This window comes from Gossypium hirsutum, chromosome A07 (assembly GCF_007990345.1).
Source record: "Gossypium hirsutum isolate 1008001.06 chromosome A07, Gossypium_hirsutum_v2.1, whole genome shotgun sequence".
Classification (NCBI taxonomy): domain Eukaryota; kingdom Viridiplantae; phylum Streptophyta; class Magnoliopsida; order Malvales; family Malvaceae; genus Gossypium; species Gossypium hirsutum.
Genome location: NC_053430.1, coordinates 90,725,587 through 90,745,602, shown reverse-complemented (window position 1 = coordinate 90,745,602; position 20,016 = coordinate 90,725,587). Strand labels below are relative to the sequence as shown.

The window sequence follows — 20,016 nt, the reverse complement described above, 5'->3', positions numbered from 1 at the left end:
GTTGGTAGGTCGTGTGGCTTTTAAATTTTTTTATACCCGTGTGCACATGGGTGTGTTTCCACGCCGTGTAGGACACACGATCATGTTTCTAGGTTGTGTGGTCTACCCCAGACCGTGTGGACATTTTTTAATTTTTAATTTTAAAATATTTTAAGCAATAAAATGAAAGTAAAAAAAAAACACTTGGGTTGCCTCCCGAGAAGCGCTTTATTTAGACTCTAAGCTCAACTTCCTTTTTCAAGCTCATGGTTAAGTTGGATTTTAGAGTCGGAGCTCATCTCTCTTGTTATCAACATTACCACCAAGATAAAGTTTGAGCTGATAGCTGCTTAGCTTGAATGGGCCATAATCAGGGTGTGTTACCTCAAAGGTTCTATTTGGGAATATGTTCTATATAGCAAATTGATTCAACCATTTTGACTTAAGCTCTGTAGGGAACATTCATGGATCTAAATTGCCTAGTAGCACTTTGTCTCCAACTTTGAATTGATTTGTCCTCTTTAAATGCACACCATGGCATTGCTTTGTTACTTCTTTGTACTTTTTCAGTTTCTCATTAGCCTTTGTTCTTCATTCATCTAATTCATTGAACTCCACCATTTTTTTCTTCACTTGTCCTTTATTTCTATCACTTTGAATAACATATAGTTCTAACACGTCTTCATTAGTGATTTCCTGCAAAGAATGTTGAGTTGCATGATTACTAACATTAACAGAATGACAAGTATCATCTCGCCCCTACAAACTCTCACCAACATCATGTGCTTGAAGTGTAACCTTTTTATCACTTACCCTCAGACAAGTTCACCATTACCCACATCAATAAAAGTTCTAGTAGTGGCTAAAAAGGGTCAACTTAAAATCATGGGTATCTCAACATCCTTATCCATGTCCAATATAAAGAAATCAACAAGGAATAGAAATTTGTTGACTTTAACAAGTACATCCTCAACAATACCCCTAGGATTCTTAATTGATTTGTTAGCTAATTGAATACTCATCCTAGTGGGTTTTGGTTCCTGGAGACCAAATTGTTTGAACATTTTATAAGATAAATCAACCAAAGCTTTTTCTACATTTAAGCTACCAATAAAAAAAGGAATAGTAAAACTCATTGTATCTTTAAGCTTGATGGGTAGTTTGTTTTGGAGAATGGCCAAACACTCCTCATTGAGCTCTACAATGGACAATTCATCTAACTTCCATTTATTTGTTAATAGCTCATTTAAAATTTTTTTATACTTTGGCATCTTCGAAGGGGCTTCAACAAAAGGGAATTAATATGCAATTTTTTAAAATGTTTAAGAAATTTACCATATTGTTCATTGATGCGGTCTTTCTTCAACTTTGTTGAATATGGAATTGGTTGTTTGTATTCTCTGAACACCGTCTTATGCTCTTTTTTGCATTCCTCAACCCCATCATTTTTCTCAACAACTTCTAGATTCAGCTTCTTTTCAGGCTCAGCTAAGACCTTCCACTTCGTATAGTGATTGCGTGGGCTTGCTCCTTTGGGCTGGTTTAAGTTTTACTAGGTAAACTGCCTTGTTATCTCTCTGAAACCAATTTAGCAAGCTGGCTAATCTAATTTTTGATGCCCTGAATAGATGCTTGCTGATTCCTTAAAGTTGTTTCAGTGTTCTGGAATCTAGTTTCTGATACTGAAATAAATTTAGTCAACATCTCTTCTAGATTCAACTTCTTTTCTTGCTGATAAGGTTGCTAAAAACCTAGAAGGGGTTGTGACCATTGATTTCTTTGACCACCCAAAGAGAAATTTGGATGATTCCCCCATCCTGGATTATTATTTTTGATGTAGGGGTTATTCTAAGTTCTAGAATTATTACCCATAAAGTTGACTTGCTCATGCTCTATGTAAGACTTGAAGGGTAAACATTCTGGATTGATCATCCCTGCTCCAGTTGCATCGCATTGTATTACTAGATTCACCTATTTAATTCAACTCAAACCATCAATATTTTTACTCAGCGCTTCCACCTAACTTGCCAACATAGCAACTGCATCTATATTAAGAACATCAGCGGCTTTAATAGGCTTTGTTCTCATAACTTGCCACTGGTAGTTATTTAGTGCCATTTCCTCAATAAATTCTTGGGATGCCTTAGGCGTCTTATTATTTAGTGTTCCACCAACTGTTGTATCAATTATCTACCTAGTCGAGGGGTTCAAACCCTTGTAAAAGATTTGAACTTGTAGCCACAAAGGTAACCCATGATGAAGGCACCTTCTCATAATATTCTTAAATCTCTCCCATGTATCATATAGTGTCTCAAGCTCAAATTGAGCAAAAGAAGAGATGTCATTCCTTAACTTAGCTATTTTGGCAGGTGGAAAATACTTCAACAAAAACTTTTTAGTCATCTAAGCCCAAGTCATGATGGGACCCCGTAGAAGTGAATTCAACCATTGTTTCACATTATTTCTGAAAGAGAATGGGAACAACCATAAGCGTATGACATCATCAGTAACACCATTGATCTTGAATATGTCGTAGATCTCCAGAAAGTTAGCTAAATAAGCATTTAGATCTTCATCTTGCAACCCATCAAACTGAACATATTACTACACCATCTGAATTGTGTTAAGCTTAATCTCAAAATTATTTCTAGTTATAGTTGTTCTGACAATACTTGATTTAGCTCCAATGAGAGTGAGCTTAGCATAGTCATACATAGTCCGAGGAGCAGGAGCTGCGGAAGGTTGTTGATTACCAAATTATCAAGCATTTCAACAAAAATTTCTTTTTGCTCTTGATCGTCTATCAAAATCTATTGACCTTGCCTTGCTTCTCTAACTTCCCTCTGATTTCTGTGAGCAGTAGTTTCGATCTCACTGTCAAAAGTTAATGGTTCCACAGGGTTGCCTCTAGTCATAAACCAAAAGAACCTATAAGAATAAAAAAGAAAAAAAAGTAAAATGTAACAATTAAATTTAAAGAAATTAAAATTAAAATAAATTGAATAAATTAATAGAAATAAAGTTTTCCTAATATTTTAGTTCCCGGCAACGACGCCAAAAACTTGATTTCTACGGAACTAACTAAAAATTTGACTAAGATAAGAACACTTATCAATTAATTGTATAGGTATGGTGATCAAAGATATCTTTCCCACAAATTACTAGTAATTATCATCTTTTTATTATTTAACCGAATAATTCAAGTGATTGATTAAAAATTAAAATTAACTAACAAACACAACAAAGAACAAATCACAAAAATAACCGATTAAAAACCAAGAAGTGAAACAATACCCAGGAAAGAATTCACCTAGATTTCATTTGTCACTATCAATCAAAATTACACAATTTCTTTACTTACCACTTTGATTCGTAGAAATTGCTAAATTATGCTACTATCTCTTTCGAGCATAAGAGCAACTAACTCTAGGTTGATTAATTCAAATTTCTTTCTAATTAAAACCCCTATTTTCGCATTAACTCATGCTATGGATTCCCTTATTAGATTTGACTCTAATATGGTAGATTTATGTCATTCTTTTTCTAGGATTGCATGCAACTCCACTCAATTATGCAAGATCTACTCTTAAATAGTTTATTCAACCTCTGATTTAAGCATATCAAATATTGATAAATAATCTAGAAATATTAAACCAAGAATTAAGCACACATAATTGAGAAAAAGAACTAAGAATTTATTGCGTAAAATAAAAATCAAAATAATCTCATAAGAAATCAACTGAGAATATTTAATATTGACAAAATCTATTTTAGAATGGGCTTTAATGGTGTTTTTCGAGTTGCTTTCTTGAGTATTCTATGACGACCCACTTCTATTTTCTTTTTATTTTTGAAGTTCGATGTGAAATATCGTGGAATTGACACGACCTACCACATGCCCGTGCGGGTCACACGATCGTGTGGAATGCTCTAGCTCGTGTGGCTCCTGCAGCTTGCTCTGATACTCTTGTTTTCATTCATTTTTCGCTCCTCCTAAATGCTTTATTAAGCATCAAAACATGAATTTAAAGGTTTAGAAGCATAAAATTCACAATTAACAGTGAATAATTACCCAAAAGATGCATTAAGAATGAGGTTAAAACATGTTACTTTTAGCACTTATAATAAATTGATTGATTTTAAGCTTAGATGTGAAAAAAGGACTAGTTTGTAAATTTTAATTGTTAGTTTTGTACAAAAGGACTAAAATTTATAAAATTGAAATTTTATGTGAAATTTCTTAAATAATAGATTGTAGAGGGTCCCTAAAGGATGAAAATTAAAAGTTATTGTGATTTCAGTTTCAAAGATTAAATCAAATTAAATGCAAAATTTAAGGGGTATTCAAAAATGGGGTTAAATAGGGTCATGCATATGCTAAAATGATATAAAAATGTTTTGTATTGATGAATTGTCTAAAATAATTGTTTAGGCCAAGAATTGAATGAAATCGGAGATAATTAGGGAAAAGCCAAAATTATCTATTAGTCCCTGAAGGTTTAACTTGTTGATTGTTTCTGCTATGTAAGGTCATATGGTATAAATGTGCTCAAATTTTTATTTATTTGATTTCTGCTTTTATGCTTGATTGTGAGTTGATTGAGGTAATTACTATAAAGGTGAAAGTTGGACTAAATTGTAAAGAAATACATACACGGGTTAAATATGTCTGGGTGAATTTAATAAATGTTAGGATATGATTGACATTACAAGGGTGTTGTGTACACTTGGATGGATTGATGACAGAGGTTACCAAGATCTAGCATTTGTTGTGGACTTGAAGATACATGTGAAAAAGGTTTAGCCTGGACTGGTAACCTAATGTCGTTTTAAAGGTTGAACCCAGATAGGTAACCTGGCATGTATAGTTTTAGCTTGATCAAGCAATCAAATATGTCGTTGTAAAGGTTTAGCTTGGAATGGTAACCTGACACGAATATATATTAAACTCGAATGAGCAATTGGTGAATGGAAGATATATGTGACACAAGTTTTCCTGGATTGGTAACCTGATGTTGTTTTAAAGGTTTACCCCAGACATGTAATCTAACATGTATGTATATTCAACTTGGACAATTAATCAAATGTGTAGTTGATGGTCGTGAAACTAACTAAAAATTCGACTTAAGGCAAGTGCATCCATCGAACAGTAGTATAGTTATGGTGAGACCAGAAATATCGTATCTACGAGGACTAAAAGTACTAGTAATTACTATCTTTTTATTATCTAGCCTAAAAATTAAAGGATGTTTTTAAACTAAACTAATTTTATAATTTAACTAAGATTACGACAGAGATGAAAGTTGGAAAATACTTTAGAAAAAAAAACCTATGGAGAAGACAATACCCAAGAAAGAATCCACCTAGACTTTACTTATTACCTTTGACTTAGACGATTTATTCACTTGACTTATTCCGTAGAAATCGTTGATTTATGTTAGTATCCCTTTCGAGACTAAAAACAACTAACTCTAGGTTGATTAATTGAAATCTCTCTCTAATTAAAACCCCTATTGTCGTATTAACTCGATCTATAGATTCCCTTATTAGATTTGACTCTAATCCGGTAGATTTATGTCGTCCTATCTCTAGGATTGCATGCAACTCGCTTAATTATGAATGATCTACTCTTAAACAGGGACTTTTTCTCCACTAAATAAGCACATCAAGAACTTGAATTAATATCCTGGAACATTAAAACAAGAATTAAGACTCACAATTAAAAATAAGAACAAATATTTATCATATAAATAAAAGAGTAATAAGATTCGTCTTAGGTTTCATCTCCCTTAGGTATTTAGGGGGCTTAGTTCATAATAATAATTGAAAACATCTCAAAGTTTGGAAAACAACAAAACATAAAGAACACCAAGAACTTCTAAGAAATTGGACGGAAATCTTCAGTCTTGATGTAGATCCTGGCTCCGAGGTGATTCTGATGGCTATTTGCGAGTATTTTCTGCCTCCAACTCTGTGTGTCCCCCCTAATCCTCTTATAGGGTGTTTATATAGGCTTTATAATGCTTCAAAACCCTCAAAAGTGCCCTTTTCTGAATAGAACTTGGCTTGGGCTCGGTAAGGACACGGCCGTGTGCCACGCCTGTGTGAAGGTGCTCAGGCTGTGTGCAATACTGAGTTGGTTCTTAGTCGACACGACCATGTCACACGGGCGTATGGTTTGCCTATGTGCCTCACACTGGCATGTGGTTTACCCGTGTGGAAGTGCCTGAGCCGTGTGAAACACTGTTTTAAGCCCAATTTTTCCGTTTTTATCCCGTTTCTCACTCCTTTTGCTATCCTAAGCTCTCTTGAGTATAAAATATGAAATTAAAGGATTAGGAGCATCGAATTCACTAAAACCAATAAAAAATCATTCATAAATATGCCAAGCATGGGGAAAAAATATGTATAAATTACGGTTTATCAAATATCCCCACACTTAAGCATTTGCTTGTCTTCAAGCAAAATCCTCAAATCACAATCAAAATAAATTATTCTCAACTTATAATTTTCATCAATATTGTTTCAAAATAATCCACAAGCAGTCACACATTGAAAATTTAACGAAAAGAACATTAAAGTTTCAAATAGTCAAAGTTGAGCATTTCAATCATAAAATTATGGGCATCCCCATTTATCTAAGTAATTATCTTTAATTCCAAATTGACATTGAATGACATCCTCACTAAAGGTTCACTCAAATCACTTAATGTGTTTAAGGTTCAATGATTAAGCACTCATTAGTCAAACATGAAAAGTTATTACCATTGGCTTGCATGGCTGAGCAAACTACGTTCAACTCCACATACGACGCCTCATCCAACTTCCTCTTATTTGCTAAAAGCTCCTTTAAAAACTTAACTACGTTTGGCATCTGCGAAAGGGTTTCAATAAATGGTAAGTTAATATGTAATTTCTTTAATAATTTAATGAATTTACCAAATTGTTCATCCGAGTGGTCTTTCCTTGTCGCACTAGGGTATGGCACACGAGGTTTATATTCCCTACTTACCGGTTTTTGCTCACTGTGGTCCACTTCATCCTTACCTTTACTTACCACAAGTCCTTGCCTCGGTTCTAGTTTAGGTTCAACTAACCCTTCTTCATCTCGAACAATAATCGCATTAAGCTGTTCCCTTGGGTTAGTTTCAGTATTACTTGGCAAGCTACCTTATGGTCGTTCGAAAATCAACTTAGCAAGCTGTCCTATTTGAGTTTCAAGCCCTTGAATCAACGCTCGCTGATTTTTCAGAGCTGTCTCGTTGTTTTGGAAACGTGTTTCGGATACCGCGATGAATTTCATTAGCATCTCCTTAAGGTTCGGCTTCTTCTCCTGTTGGTAAGGTGGTTGTTGAAAACCTGGAGGGTGTTGTGGTCTTTGATTTCCTTGACCTTCTCAAGAGAAATTGGGATGGTTCCTCCAACTTGCATTATAAGTGTTACTGTATGGGTTATTTCGAGGTCTAGAATTATTATTACCTATTTAGTGGACTCGTTCCTCCTCGGTGGTAGGGTTGAAGGATTGATATTCTATATGGTGTACTCCTCCTCCATTTGAATCACACCTCATCACTGGATGTACCTGAGTAGAACCATACAAATCGTCAATCTTTTTATTTAAAAGTTCTACTTGGTTAGATAGCATAGTAACCGCGTCGAGGTTGAAAACACCAGCAGCTTTCGTCGGCTTTGTTCTCATGATTTGCCACTGATAGTTATTCAGTGACATCTCTTTAATAAATTCATAAGCCTCTTCAGGTGTTTTGTTGTTCAATATTCCACCGGCGGCTGCGTTGATAAGTTGCATTGTTGAGGGGTTCACTCCATTGTAAAAAGTCTGAACCTGCAACCATAGAGGTAACCCATAGTGAGGGCACCTTCTTAATAGGTCCTTGTATCTCTCCCATGCATCGTAAAGAGTTTCTAAATCCATCTGCACAAAAGAAGAGATATCATTCCTTATTTTATCCGTTTTAGCCGGCGGAAAATATTTTAGTAAAAAATTTTCGGTCATTTGTTCCTAAGTTGTGATTGACCCTCATGGTAATGAGTTTAACCACTATTTAGCTTTGTTACTCAATGAGAATGGAAATAACCGAAGGCCAATGGCATCGTCAGAAACACCATTAATCTTAAAAGTGTCGCAGAATTCCAGAAAATTTGCTAAATGTGTGTTTGGATCGACGTCCTGCAAACCATCAAACTTTACAAACTATTGTATCATTTGAATCGTGTTAGGTTTCAGCTCAAAATTATTTGTAGCAACAGCAAGCCTAACTATACTCGATTCAGCTCCTGTTAAAGTAGGTTTAGCATAATCATACATAGTACGAGGAGCAGGATCTTGATTTACTGGGTTCGCAATAGCCACAGGAGGTAGCGGATTATTATGATTATCAACCATCTTCTCGGTAGTGGGTTGAATATCATCCTCTTGCCCTTTCTCTATATATCGTAGGCTTCACCTTATTTCTCTTCGGTTTCTGCGAGCTGTGCTTTAGATCTCACTATCAAAAAGTAAAGGTCCTGACGGGTTTCTTCTAGTCATAAACTATAAAAAACTGCCAGAAGTAAATAAAAGAAAATTTAGTAATTTAAGCAAAAATAAAAATAAATTGTAATAAAAAATAAAAAAATGGCTAAAGTAATAAAAATTAAGCGTTCCTAATATCTTAGTCCCCGGCAACGACGCCAAAAACTTGATGGTCATGAAACTAACTAAAAATTCGACTTAAGGCAAGCGCACCTATTGAACAGTAGTATAGTTATGGTGAGACCGGAAATATCATATCCACGAGGACTAAAAGACTAGTAATTACTATCTTTTTATTATCTAGCCTAAGAATTAAAGGATGTTTTTAAACTAAACTAATTTTCTAATTTAACTAAGATTACGAGAGAGATGAAAGTTGGAAAATACTTTAGAAAAAAAACCAATGGAGAAGGCAATGCCCAAGAAAGAATCCACCTAGACTTCACATATTACCTTTGACTTAGATGATTTATTTACTTGACTTATTCCATAGAAATCCCTGATTTATGTTATTATCCCTTTCGAGACTAAAAACAACTGACTCTAGGTTAATTAGTTGAAATATCTTCTAGGGTGTTTATATAGGCCTTAGAATGCTTCAAAACCCTCAAAAGTGCCTTTTTCCAAATAAAACTAGGCTTGGGCTCGGTAGGGACACGGCCGTGTGCCACGCCCGTATGAAGGTGCTCAAGCCGTGTGCAATATTGAGTTGGTTCTTAGTCGACAGGGCCATGTCACACGAGCATGTGGTTTGCCCGTGTGCCTCACACGGGCCTATGGTTTACCCGTGTGGAAGTGCTTGTGTCGTGTGAAACACTACTTTAGGTCCAATTTGTCCGTTTTTGGCTTGTTTCTCGCTCCTTTTGTTATCCTAAGCTCTCCTGAGTATAAAATATGAAACTAAAGGATTAGGAGCATCGAATTCACTAAAACCAAGAAAAAATCATTCATAAATATGCCAAGAATGGGGTAAAAATATGTATAAATTACAGTTTATCAATAGTTATAAAGGTCTAGCTTGAACTGGTAATCTAACACGAATATATATTTAGCTTAGCTGAGCAAATGGCGTATCAGAGATACCTGTTACAACTCACTAGCGTAGATCGTATTGATATACTGTTTGGCATACTTTTGTAATCTAAAGATAGAAATTTTTAGACTGGTGAATCATTTGTTAAGTGCTTGGGGGTGTATTGTACGCCTATTTCAGTGATTTTTTTAGAGTTCACTATTTAGCAGACTCTGTGTGTAACAATCCACCAATCCAGATGCTTTGGGAAAACTTGTTAGTTTGCAGTTTGATAGATTTGTTTTCTGTGATTTAACCTGAAAACGAGGGTTCGGTAAGCCTCGTTAGAAATTAGTTGAGGCTTAGTTGGATTTGAACTGGGTACTGTAGATGATTAGAATTTAAAAATATTAAACAAGTTATCCTCGGGATACAAGAGTGATAGTGGATTTTATGATATTTCGACTAAATTTTGTCCTCGTTGTCTGTGTTATATGTAGATAATGGTTGTAATAGCCTATTTTTAGTGGTGTCAAAAATAGTGGTTTTGAAACCACAAATCCAACAAGTAAGTCCGTATTAATTATCATTTAATTTGTAAGAGTCAATTATAATTTGATATTGGGTTTTGACTTGGTGAATTTTAGTTAATTGAATAAGTAGTTAGGTTTAAGTGGTTGTCTCGAAAGTCAAGTCGTTTTGGAAAATGAGGTATCGGGATCTTGTTTCTAAAAATCAAGACTATGAATATTTTTATTAAATATTTACGGAGATATTATTTTTTTTATATGAAGGTTCGGTTCGAAAATTTTTTTGTTTGGTTAGTTAATTAATTAAAGAGGACTAAATCATAAAGGACATAAAATCTAACTGCTTTTGAATTATAATGATTAAATGACTTAATTAATATAAAAGGAAGGATTTAAATGGTAAATTTACCATTTTTATCTAAGTGGGATGGCTAATAGGTAAATTTTATACTTTTATACATTAAAATTTTAATGATTATAATAATAAAACAAATAATAATAGTAAAAATATAACAAATCATCATCATTTTTATTCATCTTCTTTGGGGAAACTGAATGCTCCATGGAAGAACATTCAAGCTTCGGCCAACTTTTCTTTGTCTTTGAATGGTATGTAATTTTGATCCATTTTTTTTTTGTAATTTTTATGTTTTTGATATCATTGCAACTAGGTCCAACTAACTCGTATCTTTATTTTTGAAACTGTTAAAGATTTTGGATTTTTTCGTTAATAAACTTTAGTTATTTTCTATGTTAAATTATAAATTTGTAGTCTTGGTTGTTAATTAGAATTATTTGTGAAGTAATTTTTTTGTTAGTTTTTAGTTAAAGGACCAATTTGATAAAATGTAAAAATTGACATGGGAATTTCGTGAATTTTGAATATGTATAGACTGCAGTAGAATAGAAATAAATTTAGCTAGCATGGAAAATTTGTGAAATTTTGATAAATTTAGAATTTCAAGTTTAGAGATTAAATTGAAAGTTTAAGGAAAATATGTAAATAATAAAAATTAACTATCTCATGCATTGAATTAAGTTTATAAGGTATGTGAATTTGATAAATTGAATTTAATTACTATATAGATCAAGAATTGGGTCAAAAACATGTTAACCACGAAAAAGGGAAAATAGCAGAGTAGTCCCTGTGACTTAACCAGTAGCAAATTGTAGGTATGTTCATAGTGTATTGATATGTATATGGGTATTTCTTTATAATTATATTATTGTTCACTATATAATTGTACAAATGTGTAAATTTTATTAGTTATATATATATTATTACATGTTTCTATTAAGTACCAGTGGAAAATGAATATTTAGTGATGGTAATTCTTGTGATTGCAAATTATTGAAATGAATGTAATAGATTTATAAAATGTGAATGGAAATAAGAGGTACCTCTGAATGATTGATTAATTTATGTTATGCATTTATAATGCCTGGTTAAACGTAGTAAACAGCTAGGATGCGATTGGCATGCCGATAGGGTTAGTATGCGCGCTTGTATGGGATTGCATTTTGGTGCCTCTGTCTGCACTTCAGTGCCTCTAATTGCACATTTTTGCCTTTTTTCTGCACTTCGATGCCTTTGTTACGCATCTATGATGCCTTTGGTGTGGTGTAGTTACTTATGATTCCAAGTCAAGTTACTATAGTTCATCGAGCTATGTGTTAATTGATCTACAACTTAATTACTTGCTAAATTCTATTGCATATTTATGGTGTTATTAAGTGATAAATGTTACAAAGAAATTCTTATTTATAAATGTTGTTGGTTATATTGAAAAACTGTAGTTGATGGAATTGGTTAAGCCTTTCTAGAAGGTGTCATTTATGTATATATATAAGTATAAATTGTTGGTTTGGAACTATTGTGGGGCATGAATTATTCTATGATTGCTTCGATACTAACATCAAGTGACACTAGTAACAATTGTCATTGTATGACTAAGAAAGCTCTTTTAATATTAATTTATAAGTTGATGTAAGATGATATTGAATTCATGAATCATATGGAGATGTTAAGTGATAAAAATTGAACATTTGATGATTATGCATTTAAAAGTTGTTTTTAATAATATTGAAATGACAATTATGTTTATAGTTATAAGTATGAAACGCATGCTTTATAAATACGGTATTAGTGTTAGAGTTATGTATTTAAAAGAAATGGAATATGTATGTGAGTTGACACGGTAAAATGGATGATACATTTTACATGTTGAATCTTCTTATTGAATGCTACTGAATTATGTCATATTAAATGATTAAGAGGTTATGTGATTGATATGTAAAGCATTCACCTAATTGTTTTAAATGTTTTGTCAGGAAATTGTATTAAATTTAGTTATATTCATTTACTTAATTGTAAACCAAGGTAAGGGTTTTGTTTAAATACCTATAAACTTACTAACCTTTATAAGCTTACTCTATCTCTTTTCCTATTTTATGTAGCTATCATTTTACGGAACTGGTTGGATGAGTCAACTTCAAAGCTCACACTATCCAACCCCTTTTTCGGTAGCTTTTGATTTTCTATCATTTTGGTTTGTGGCATGTACATAGGGTTTGATGTTGTCAAGGTTAAAAACTTAATTGAATTGTAATTAAGCTTATATGGTTTTAATTTGGTAAGTTATGTTTCATGATAAAACTATATTGATATGGAATGTTTGTGCCTTGTTTAGGCATTATTTTAATTTGGTAACTTTCATGATGATGAAAATGTGATAAGGTCAAATAGGTATGTGTGACAGCCCTAGTGTGACCCTAGTCGGAAAGTGGTTTCGGGACCACAAAACCGAGTCATAAAAATAATTAATTGCTATATTCTATGCTTATTATGTGTGTACATGAGTATGTGGAAGTTTCATTCTCTAATTTTGCCAATTGCATGAGAAATTATTAAATAGGGATCGATATGAGACATGGTGAAATATGATAGGCTAATTTAAAACGGTCTATTAGTGCATGTACCAAAAAGGGTGGTTTTGCATGTCAATTTACCCAAAAGATGAAGAGTGGCCGGCCAAGGGGTGATGGTGCTCCACTTATTCTAATTTAATATGTTTTGTTTAGTTAACAAATGGCTTAAAATAATTATAATAAAATTGAATAAAAGAGAAAAAGGGAAGAGGAGTGTTCATCTTCTTCTCCATCTTGCCAAGGCCGAAACAAGGAAGAAAAATAAGGGGAACTTACCTAGAGCAAGTCGGCATTCATCTTTAGCTATAGGAGGTAAGCTTTGAATTTGTTGATTTGGATTTATAATATGCTAAGCTAAATTGTGGATGCACTCTTGGTAATGTCAAGAAAGTTGAGATTTTTCATGGTGATTTGGGCTATATGCCGAATGACTAAGTCTTAGAATAGGGTAGAGATTTTGGATGAGTAGTTTAGAGGCTCCTTGTACATTCGGTCAAAAGGTGAGTTTATTGAGAATGTTAATTTCTTCCTCTATGATTATTTTCCTAGCATGTTAAATGGTTCTTGATAGGGCCGAATGAGTTATGGAAGTTTTTATAAATGTATGAAGTTCAAGGTGCAAAATTTTAGTCTTGATGTTATGGATAATTCGGTTGAGATATGGGGAGAGGGAGTTGTCATTTAGGTTAAGATCAAAGGGATGAGCAATAGGCATTAAAAGGTGAAATGTGTGAAACTTAAGGTGTAAAAACCTATATGTAATTACATAGGAAATGTTAAAAAACTAACATGGTATATTCGGCCATGTAGAGTACATCCTAGAGATATTATATTTAATTCCCTACAATCGACTAAATGGGTGATTAGTAAGGGTGATTGCCGAATATACTAACATACATATGCATGTGTAATTGGATTGTAAATATTTAGCAAGGCGGTTAAACTAGTTGATTTATTGATTAAGCTCAAGGAGTTAAAGGAGGAGAATCAAGCAAAGGCAAAGAAAAGATCATCGAGTAGCCGAGTTGGAACCGTCTTACCCAACACAAGGTAAGTCACCAAGCATATATTTTGTATTGATCTAAATAGACATAATGTCTATGTAATTATGCCGAACGGAATGATAAATTTATATACATGTATGCATGTGGTGATGAAAGTGTTGAATGAAAAGAAAGGAGGTGAGATGTATTGAGTTGTTGATTTCGGCACTAAGTGTGCGGGTATAAACATTTATGATCCTGAGATTGGCACTAAGTGTGCGGGTTTAAATTGTACAGCACTAAGTGTGCGAGTTTGATTATATAGCACTAAGTGTGCGAGTTGATTATATAGCACTGAGTGTGCGGACTTAATATATATTTTTGAATCACTATGGACACTAAGTGTGCGACATTATTGAGTTGATCACGGACAGCGGATCGGGTAAGTACCTTGAGTTCATGGCTAATAGGCGCTATGTTTATATTTGGAGTTGAGCTTGGTAAGTTTGAACCTATGTGACAATTATAATTGAAGTCACGTACATAAGATTCATCGTGGAATAGGTGAAAGGTCGTTTAGTTGTATGATTGTAATGAAAATAAAATGATGTATGAAAATGCCTCAAATATCCTATTGATTAGTATATGGAATGTGAATGCATGACTTGGTATGAGATTGAATCGATAGGTCTAAGGAACTATGGTATGGTTCGGTATGGATGGAGTAACTAGCCTCGTTCCATTTTGTTTCCTCTTGTGATAATGTTATTAATGGATGGTAGTGCATTGCTTATGACTTACTGAGTTATATACTCACTCGGTGTTTTCTTGTCACCTATTTTAGGTTTCTTGGACTCGTCTCTTTTTGCGTGATCGGGCCATCATCGAAGTCATCATAGCAGCTAGCAAGTTTTGGTACTTTCTTTTTAGTCGGTCTAGGAGAACATTTCGGCATGTATAGGCTAATATGTTTTGTTGAAATTTGGTATGTAAACTTTTAGCCATGCGAAAGTGGCATAAATGTTCGGTTGGATTTGGTTCTAAAATGTTAGGTCGTAAGTCTTGGTAATTCGATCTTTATGCCATATGACATGGTTGATTATTTTTGGTGTTAAAATTCATGATATGGCAATAGTGTAGTAGGGAGATGTTTGACAATGATTAGCCTTTGGCATGGCTAGTCATGATCATAATTTGTGATATGTATGATGAATTACTAGTTAGATCAAGGAGAAATCACGAAATATGCATAGTTGCTTTAGTAACAGATGCTGGCAGCAGTAGTGACGTGAGATTGAAAAATCACTAAATATAGTAGGAATGGAATTAATTAATGAATAAATTATGTAATCGAAGCTCGATGAGTCTATTTTCATACAGAAGAAACGAAACGACCATATGAGCTGTATGTTAGGAGATAATTAAACTCTTGTGAAACAGGGCCAGAGCGATTTCTGGATCCCCTGTCCCGACTTTAGAAATTCACCCTAAATTAATCAGAGACAATTAGAAGTCATGCCTTATATGTATAGATTCCCTTTTGAGTCTAGTTTCATTAGAAACAAATGGCATAAGTATTGAAGCTCTGTAAAGGGAGATATCTAAGTCGTATTGCACAAAGGTCAGAGTAGTCGAACCCAGGAACAGGGACGACTTTAACTAATAAACTGTACCAATTGGCCCGACCAAAAATTCTACAAAAATTCTACCATATAGATATATGATGTTCCGGGGAAAATTTACGGAACTGGATTTCGAGTTTCAGAACTCAAGATATGATTTTTAAAGCGACTAGTACGCAGATTGGCAGCTTGTCTGGGAAATTTTTAATAAGTGGTTTGAAGTCTGTTAACACCTCGTGTTCGACTCCGGCGACGGTCTCGGGTTCGGGGTGTTACAGTATGCATTTTATGATGTTAGACATGTTAGTTTTACTTTTGGGTTTGTGTTTAGTAATTGAAGATTTAAGAACATAGTTATTAGTTGGATAACAAGTGCTTGATGGTGATCTCTTAGATGAAATTTTTTAATATATATGTTTAAATTGAGGTGTCAATATCAGCACATTGGTTAGACACATAAATTGTATGAGATAGGTATGTTTTGGATTCAATTATAGGTGTTTGAAAGCATGTTTATAGTTGGTTATGGTTTGGTTTGACACATAAGATATTGGTATTGAAATTCTTTGTGTTGGAAAAAAAAATTGGTGCACATGGCTTGAGACACAGGCATGTCACATGGTCTTGTGTCACACATGGCCTCTCCAAACGACTGTTTTAGGTACAGGTTTCACACAGTTTGAGATACGACCGTGTGTTTCAAGTCAGTATGTAGTACGGTCTGGCACATGGCCTAAGACATGGCCTTGTGACCCAACATCGAATGCATACACGGGTTGGCACACAGCCAGCGACACGGTCGTGTGGCCCTATTTTTGAATATTCACACGAGTAAATACATGGGCTGGGACACGGCCATGTGTCCAGACTTTGAATATTTACACGGTTTGGGCTATGTCACACGGCTTGGCCACACGGCTGTATGACCCCTATTTTCCAAATTTTCATTTTTTTAGAATTTTTTGATTTATTTTGATTTGATCCCAGATAGTTCCTAAACTATTTTTAGGGCCTCGAAGGTTCGATTTAAGGACCATAAATGTATTTTTGCTATGATTATATTCAAATATGATATGTTAGCATTTAAATTGTATAATTGTTTCTATTATGAAAAAAATGTTCTGTTTCGATCGAAAATACTCAGTAACCCTAATCTGACAATGGAGACGAGATTGTGGGCGTGTCTCACTTTGGTTTTCTTGTAATTTTCACTGAGGTGGGAAGCTATTAAGGGGGTTCTTATTAAAGAAAATGTAGAAGTGTTTCAGTATATAGTTAGATAACCATAGTTTAGTACTATTTTACTGGTAATTTCTGGAAACCCTTAGGTTGTCATTTTGGGATTTACGATTCTGTAATTGTACATGTCTAAGTGAGAACCAGCTTGAAAAAGAAGGAAATTTCTTGATCATTTGAGTTGCATGAAACTAATTCATACATGCATATTAAGTTTCATTAATTAGATAAAATGATGAATATAATTGTTTCTAATTTAGCTCAAGAGGCTAGTGAAGGTCCGAACGATCGAGGTAAAGGACCAGTAGAGTAGATTCTATGTTGAAGTTTCTGGTGAGTTCCTTCTTGTTCTTGTTGAGTTTGAAATTTATATGTTATGTGGGTTAAATACAGTAAGTGTCTTTGCTATTAGTAAATTAATATACTATGTCTTGATGTGTACGGAACAAATCAATGTTGCATGGTGTGTATGACCATGGTTGATGTAAAAATGTACCTTCCTTGTTTTGGTGCTCAGTGCCAAACAAATTGCGATATATGAAACAGTGAATAGGAGATATACTGTGTAGCATCTGATAGAGTAGTTATAATACTAATCGGATAGATAGAGCACTGTGAGGAAGAGATATATTGTGTAGCCTCCGGTAGTGCAGTTATATTGCTAACTGGACATGTAGAACACTGTGAAAAGGATGGTATGAGGGGTTGTGAATAGAATTAATATGATTGATATGGAAATTCGAAATATTACGTTCGAAGCTGGCACTGTAACAGGCAGATTTTGGGGCTAGTTGGAAAAATGGTTTCGAAACACTAACCCGAGGTCGAGAAAATTATTTTAAATATTATTTTATGTATTTTAACAAGATTAGATAAGTGCATGGAAATTTTGGTGAATTAATTTTAGCGATTGCTAGCTTAATTACGAAAAATGACTAAATCGCATAAAGTGCAAAAGTCCTATTTTGTTAGATAAGGGTGTTAATTAGCTAAAGAACCTAAATTGGGGGCCTTTAAAGAGCAATTAGACCCCCAATGCTTAGGCTAGCCGGCCATAGGAGACAAAAGAAAGAGACATGGTCAAAATTAGGTGGGTTGGTGACTAATTTTGACTAGAATAAGAATAAAATAAAGAGAAAAGATATCATCTTTTCCTCTTCTTCTTCATCACCGAAAAATACAGCCATTAGAGGGTTTTTGAGATTCAAAATTTTCAGCCACTTAGTCTTTCTACAAGTAAGTGATTTTAATGAGTTTTCTTAATGATTTTTACATTTTTGAGACCCATATGTCATGAGCTTTCTAATGAGGAGACTATTTTACAAAATGGTTGAAAGTCTAGGGTTTTGCCATGAGAGCATTTAGGTTGTTTTCTGAATTTTTGTGGAAGAATATGAGTCTTAGATGAGTAATAAACAACTTTTCTGAGGGAATTCCTCATGAAAACCCTAATAGGGACTATTTTTGCATAAGTTGTAAAATAAATGATAAATGTGTGAAATAAAGGAAATTTTGGATTGTTATAAGAGTAAAAAGGGTTTGGCTAGGCTTATAATAGGGAGAAATTCGATAAAAAAAATTAACTTTCGAGCATAGGGGTAAAATGGTCATTTTATGAAAGTCTAGGGGCAAAATAGTCATTTTGTCCAATTATGAAATTTTGAGTGTCTAAATTGATGTGTTGATGAAATAAATGAATTTTATTAATTTAGACCAAGAGAAGCGTGATTCGAGTCTTGATCGTGGTAAGATTTACGAGGATTAAGCTCATCTTCATCATTTTGTATCGAGGTACGTACATATGTGAATAATGTGTTATTGAAGCTTACTTTGGAATATTTTGATAATATAGATGTGTAATTGGCTCATTGTTGTTATGTATCTAAATTCTACTTGTTGCCATGAATGTATAAATGACATGTCATGTGAGTAAAGTACATTGTGAGCAAGTACGATGCTATTCGGCTAGTTATGAAATCCCATTGGACATTAGACATAGCATAGGAAGCAAAGGGGTATGTTATAACAATTATGTGGTCTGAACTCATGAGTTCAGTTTGAGTTCATGAGATGAATGTTATAGGTAACGTGGATCCGGGTACTGGTTTTGTGTACAGACCCGTGAGTGGCTCAATGAGCGAACGTACATTATAGCTATGGGGTCCAGGTCCTGACCTGATAAAAAGGCCTGTGAGTAGCTCAAATGTTAACGTTTCATAGCACGAGGTAGCCCTGATTTCTTATATGGTAATTAGATGCAAATTCCCCGCTTATCATAAGTATTCCGAGAGTTCAATGGGTAACATTGAAGATTTAATTGATGAGAACTTGATAAGGTATGTATAATGAACTTATGGATAGTACCTGAGTAAGGGACGAGATGCATTAAGTATACATGAATGAAAGGAAGAGTAAGATGGAGGATTTATATCTTTTAAGCTTGACAAGTTACCGTTTGACGAATATGATTTTCTTTTAATTACACTTTATTTGCATATATGTACTTACTAAGCTCCCACGCTTACCCTCCTTTCTTTTCTTTCCTTATAGTGCCACCAAGCTAGCATCGGGGATTCAGTGACATCTTAAAGCTTCAATCACACTATCACTTAAGACCTTGATATAGCTAGTTTACTTGTTTTGTTTTCTAGCATGTATAGGGACTCAAGTCTTTTGTTTATTATTTTGTTAAATAGCCATAATGTGTTGGCTCATATGATAAAAATGATACTCATTTTGTATAGACCATGAATGTTGGCTAACACCAATTATTATTCAATGCAATGTTGCAAATTTCTAATGGTTGTGGCTGTTTTGGTTATGTATGTTATGTTCGTATTGATCTTGGTTGATCTTGTGTAGATAGGGGTATGTAAGGGTGGCAAAGAGGTTTGGTAAATAGCCTTATTTTGTCCACACAGGTAGACACACGGGCGTGTGTGACACACGGTCAACCCCATGGGTGTGTTGTTCAGCCTTGTATCCCCTGCAAGTAAAAAATTTCAAGTCTGTATGCATGGCAGTAAACACATGGGCAGAGACACGGCCGTGTGTCTCAGCCGTGTGAAGGGCAAGGCCTAGCACACGGGCGTGTGTCTTGGCCATATGGCCCTTAAGGATTACTGACGTTAGAAACAAAATGTCCAAGTTTTTGCATATGGGCTAAGACATGGGTATGTCATGGCCGTGTGAA

The 20,016-nt window shown here is 34.2% G+C and overlaps 2 non-coding genes across 2 annotated transcripts; both read left to right on the top strand.

The window, feature by feature from the left end:
• Nucleotides 1–2,227: 2,227 nt before the first annotated feature.
• Nucleotides 2,228–2,334, top strand: LOC121204218 (small nucleolar RNA R71). The gene has a single exon (XR_005899147.1). It is a non-coding gene; the product is annotated as a small nucleolar RNA R71 (small nucleolar RNA).
• A 5,504-nt stretch (nucleotides 2,335–7,838) lies between these two features.
• On the top strand, nucleotides 7,839–7,945 carry LOC121204081 (small nucleolar RNA R71). Its single transcript, XR_005899009.1, has one exon. It is a non-coding gene; the product is annotated as a small nucleolar RNA R71 (small nucleolar RNA).
• Nucleotides 7,946–20,016: the final 12,071 nt, after the last annotated feature.